Genomic DNA, 6,213 nt, shown 5'->3' with positions numbered 1-6,213 from the left:
GGCATACCTCCACCTGGCAGGGTCTGAGGCCTGGTTCCACTGCTGAGCCACGGCCTCCCACCCTGCTCTTCCTATTTGGCCAAGCAGGACGGGAGTGGCTATTATTCCCCTGTGGCTGCTGAGACAAAATACCACGGAGTGCATTCAAACTGCAGAAATCTACGCTCTCACAGGCTAAGAGTCTGAAATCAGTATCACTGGGCTAAAAGCAAGTGTAGGCAGGGCTGAGTTCCCTCTGGGGGCTCTAGGGAGACTCCTTCCTGCCTCTGCCCGCTTCTGGTGGCTGCTGGGGTCCCTTGCTTTGTGGCCACATCACTCCAGCTCCTCCCTCTTGGTCATGTGGCCTTCTCCTTTGCATGAAGGCTCCTTCTGCTCTGCGCGGGTCTGGGTGGAGAAGGTGCCCCCAAAAAGGGGGTAAGGACACCTGTGGGCATCTAGGTCCCATTCAGATAACCCAGGATACTCTCTTGTCTCAAGATCCTTAACTCAGTGGCAGTCACTTCTGCCATATAAGGTAATATTCACAAGTGCTGGGGATTGGGACGGGGACCTGATGTCAACCACACATTGGGAGAGGGGGCTGGATGGGGCAGATCTCTGATCTGAGCTTGCCTGTGAGGGTGTGTGTGGGGGGGTATTCTGACAGACTCCAAGAGAAAGGACTGGGGACAGGAGTGGCTGACTTTGAGAAGGGGGACAGGCTTGCCATGGTCACTGTGCTCCATGGTGACCTCGGGGACACTCACTGCTGCACTCAGGCAGCCTGGAGGTCACAGCTCTCCCAGAGTCTGACTTTGGGAGGGAGTGGGAAGAGGACTTTTGGGAAGGATAGGTCTGGTTCAAGAGTCAGGGGTGCAGAAAAAGTGGGCTTAGACAAGCAGGAGTGGGAGGGCAGTTTCTGACCTGGTGGGGTCCAGAGTCTGGCCCTGTGCTGTCAGGAGCGTCCGTAGTGTGGCCTCCCCCTAGGGGAGGCGCCTTGGCCACTATCCCGATGACTCTAGCACATCGCTCACTGAACTTCACAGCCAGCGGGGATGATAGAGCTCCCTTCCATGCTGCTTTTGAGGCTTAACAAAAGTCTCAGGTGCAGCTCTCATGGGCCCAGCGGGTCCCTCCCTGAGGCTCTTACCACTCGTGAGCTGATGGGTCCCCACCCCGGCTGTGTCCCAGGTTTCTGGATCATCAGACCCCACACCCACACACCAACCAGGGCCACAGGCACTTCAGACTCAACACACCAAACTGGAAGCCAGCTCTGAAGCAACCAGAGGCTCTCTGGTGTCCACCTCTCCCACTCTGGGCTCCCAGTCCTCTCTCTCCCTCTGTGTGGCTCAGCCCTGGCTCCGTCTCCTTATCCCCCTCCCCCTCCTTGCTGCTGCGCCAGCCTCCATCCACTCCCCACTCATGACAATGATGGGCCTTGGAAAACGCATACCTGATCCATGAGGCAGCACGGAGCTCTCCTTGGTCCCTGGTGCCCCTGGAGGAGCCCCATTCCTCTCCCTCCCTGCTCATCCCCCCCTCGGAGACTTGCCCGGCCTGTGCCCACATCCCACCCAGACCACCAGCAACACCAGTGATGCCCAGTCAGGGACTCTTACAGCTGGCTCTTTGAACGTCTGGTTGCACAGGGGCAATCAGACCCAGGGCTGCAGTATCTTCAAAATCACACTGGCACAGTACAGATCAGCCCCTACTGCAGGATCAAAGGAAAATTCATTGCCTTAAACAATTGCATTAATAATAAGAATCAAAATGAATAAAGCATCTAAGTGAAAGTTAGTGAAGGAACAGTCAGAGCAATCAAGAAAGCAGGAGGAAAGGCTCAGTAACAACAGCAGAGATTGATAAATCTGAAATCAGAAAAACAGGTCTTTGAAAAAAAAATAGGTTTTCAACAGTTTATAGTACAAATGAAGAAATGACAACGGGGAAATGAGTTAAGATATAGAGGAAGTTAAAAGATCATTCATCCAAATAAATTTGGCTAGTTCAATAAAATAAATTACTTTCTAAGACAATGTAAGTAGGGTTGCAATATGTGAGACTTACACTGAAAATATTGTTGTTTATCTGAAATTCAGATTTAATTGGGCATCCTATATTTTTGGTTGCTAAATCTGGCAACCTTAAATATAAATGACAGATCCAAGAAAGGGCAAAGATCTAGATGTGACAACAATCATCAGAAAAAATTAAGAACATTGCAGGAACACTAGCCTACCTCAAACACCCTTCTAGAAAGTTCCTCAGGTGAAGTGTGTCCTGCCAGCTAAGCCCCCACAGTGAGGAGCAAGAAGGAAAATGTCCACACTCACTTTATGAAGCCAGCAAAAGACTGACCCCAAACCTGCCAAAGCAAACCACAGACCGGTTGTGTTTATGAAACTCAACACGAAGTTCCTAAAAACTATTAGCAAGGAGATTCTAGCAACGCATGAAAACATGACATGTCCCACCTCCCCCAGTGGGGTGGACACCAGCGCTGCAAGGAAGGTCTTCTCTCGGTGTGTCCATGAGCGTGACTCTTACCTCTTATTTTTCACCCTGAGGAGAAAAGGTTTATCTCCACAGAGAATGAAGGAGCATTTGAGGAAATTCAATAACACCCATTCTTTTTTTTTTTTTAAGATTTTATTTATTTATTTGAGAGAGAGAACATGAACGGGGGAGGGGGAAGAGGGAGAAGCAGGCTTCCCTGCCGAGCAGGGAGCCTGGGGTTATGACCTGAGCCAAAGGAAGGCAGAGGCTTAATGACTGAGCCCTCCAGGCGCCCCTCAACACCCATTCTTGATAAAAACGGACAAAAAAGAAAGAAACCCACCAAAAAACCACTGAATAGAAGGGGAATGAATGGATACTCCTTTAATATGAATATATGCCCCAAGGCGACAATAGCAACCTCTCTGGGCATTGACTGTGGGCTGGGTACTAGTCTATTGCTTTACGTATATTAACTCAATTCATATAATTCTCCTTAATGAAGTGGAGCTATGATTATCCCAATTTTACAGACGAGGATCCTGAAGTCACAATGGACCAAGGGTCATGCAGAATAAATGCCAGCAGTGAACGCCTGATACACTGATGGAGAAAATGAATCTTGAACCCTACCTCACATCGAATATAAAAATAATTTAAGATGATCTTAGGAGAGGCGCCTGGGGAGCTAAGTTGGTTAAGCCTCTGCCTTTGGCTCAGGTCATGATCTCAGGATCCTGGGATCAAGCCCCTGGTCAGGCTTCCTGCTCAGCAGGGAGTCCGCTTCTCCCTCTCCCCACCATCCCCCCTCATGCTCTCTTGCTCTCTCAAATAAATAAAAAAAAATTTTTTTAATCAATTAAACAAATCCATCCAAATTTGTTTTAAAACAAATTATAAACATACAGTTGTTAAAGCAGCATATGAATAAACCTAAGAAATCATGGGGTGCCTGGGTGGCTCAGTTGCTAAGCATCTGGCTCAGGTCATGATCCCGGGGTCCTGGGATGGAGCCCCACATCGGGCTCCTTGCTCGGCGGGAAGCCTGCTTCTCCCTTTCCCACTCCCCCTGCTTGTGTTCCCTCTCTCACTGTGTCTCTCTCTGTCAGATAAATAAAATCTTAAAAAACAAAACAAAACAAAACAAAACCAAATCAATGGACCACAATACAAACTCCACAAAGAGATGTAAATAAATATGGAGGGCGCCTGGGTGGCTCAGTCGTTAAGCGTCTGCCTTCGGCTCAGGTCATGATCCCAGGGTCCTGGGATCGAGCCCCACATCGGGCTCCCTGCTCAGCGGGAAGCCTGCTTCTCCCTCTCCCACTCCCCCTGCTTGTGTTCCCTCTCTCGCTGTCTCTCTCTCTGTCAAATAAATAAAATCTTTAAAAAAAAAAAATTTATAAAAAAAAAATAAATAAAAATAAATAAATAAATAAATAAATATGGAAATCTTGTCTCTGCTAAAGGAATGTTTCAAAGCAGTAAGAAAAAGATTGTTAGCAATACCTATTGGGCAGCCACCTAGGAAAATAATGAAGTGGGATCCCTACCTCTTTATTTACACCAAAATAAATTCCAGTTGGGTCAAGATGGAAGTGTTAAAAGTGAAACCATATAGATCTATAAAAAAAACAAACCAAAACAAAACCTCACAAGGAAGTTTTATTTATATTCTTAGAGTGGGGAAAGCCTTTTCAGGCATGACATAAAAACAAGAAGTAAAAAAAAAAAAAAAAGCAGATATATTTGAACACATAAAAAGTAAAAATTTTGATGTGGAAAACTTCTTTAAAGACCGACAAACATTTGCAACGATGTGGCTGGAACTAGAGTGTAGTATGCAAAGCGAAATCAGTCAGAGGAAGACAAATACCATATGATTTCACTCATATGTGGAATTTAAGAAACGAGACAAACAAGCAAAGAAAACAAGAGAGGAACCAAAAAACAGACTCTTAACTATAGAGAACAAAGTGGTAGTAACCAGAGGAGAGGTGTGGGGGGGGGGGAGATGGGTAAACTAGGTGGTGGGAATTAAAAAGTACATTTACCATGATGAGCATTGAGTAATGTACAGAATTGTTGAGTCATGATATTGTACGTCTGAAACTAATATAATAGTGTATGTTAGTTATGCTGGAATTAAAGAAAAATCTTAAAAATAAAAAATAAAAATAAATCGTAAAGGCCAATGAAAAACTTGGGGAAAATACTTTCAGTACATAATATGATACGGGGTTGGTCTCTTTAATATTTAAATACTTAAGGGCGCCTGGGTGGCTCTCATTAAGCATCTGCCTTCGGCTCAGGTCATGATCCCAGGGTCCTGGGATCAAGCCCTGCATCCGGCTCTCTGCTCAGCGGGGAGCCTGCTTCTCCCTCTCACACTCCTCCTGCTTGTGTTCCCTCTCTCGCGGTCTCTCTCTCTGTCAAATAAATAAATAAATACTTAAATATTTAGTGTAAAAGACCAAGTATCCATTAGAAAGACGCACAGGGATATGACTCAATTTAGACCACAGGAAGAGAGTTACAAATGGGCTGCTTTAACATTGAAAAAGTTGCTCAACCTCCCTCATAAATAAGTGTCGCCAATAAAAACAACAGTGAGACCCCCGCAGGGACAAAGTAAACAACTCCAGGCGCAGAAGTCTTCCTCTGTGAATTCTTCCAAACACTGATGGAAGGAAAAACACCAGTCTTACACAAACTCTTCCAGAGAACAGAAAAGAGGAAAGAAACATTGCCCAATGCTTTAAATGAGGACAGCATCATCCTGAGAACAAAACCTGACAAAGAAATTTCAAAAATGAAAAGTAGAGAGCGATTTCATTCATGGACAGAAATGCAAAACTCCTAAATGAAAGATGAACAAGCCAAATTATCCCCGATTGGGATTTATTCTGGGAGTGCAAGATTGGTTGCACACGAGAAAGTCAAGCCATGTAATTCATTGTGCTAACACACTAACAGAATAAAGGAAAAAAAGAGAGAGAGAGAGAGAGAATCGACCATCTCGATATATGCAGAAGAGCGTTTGATTAAAGTTCCCAACTTGCATTCACAATAAGAACCTTCAGTAACTATAAATGGAAAGAAATTTTCCTAATCTGATAAATTGCAGCTGCAGAACCTTTACAGAAAACGTCATACTTCGTGGTAAAACATAAAAAGCCTTCCTTCTGAGATCGAGACCAATTCCTTTTGAGACCAAGATAAGCATGGCCAGCTGTTATAATTTCCTTTCATTAGTGGAAGGAAAGTTTTCACTAACATAATAAAGTGAGGAAAAAAAATAAAAGACACAAGGATTGGGAAGGAGAACATAAAACTGTAGCTACTTTACAGATAAACTGTTAGAAATAGGTGAATTTTACACAATCGCAGGGATCAAGGAAAATACACAAAAACCAATAATATTTCTACATATAGCCACAAACAGAAAACATCTTTTGGAATGGAAATCATAAAAGCATAAAAAAAAATCAAAGTTAGTAAAACTAACATGGGTACGCGAGATCTCTACAATGAACATTATAAAATATAATTCGGAGAATTTTAAAAAGACCTAAATAAACGGAGTCTTATACTATACTCATGAACTAGGAGGCTTAGTTTTGTGAAGATGCTCATTCTCCCCACATTCATCCAGAGGGTCAGTGCAACCTTAATAAAAATCCTAAAAGATTTTTTTGTGGAAATTGGCAAGCTGCTTCTAAAATTCATATG

The sequence above is a fragment of the Halichoerus grypus genome, chromosome 13, assembly GCF_964656455.1.
Source record: "Halichoerus grypus chromosome 13, mHalGry1.hap1.1, whole genome shotgun sequence".
Taxonomy (NCBI): domain Eukaryota; kingdom Metazoa; phylum Chordata; class Mammalia; order Carnivora; family Phocidae; genus Halichoerus; species Halichoerus grypus.
The sequence above is the reverse complement of the archived record's forward strand: the minus strand, read 5'-3'. Positions refer to the sequence as shown.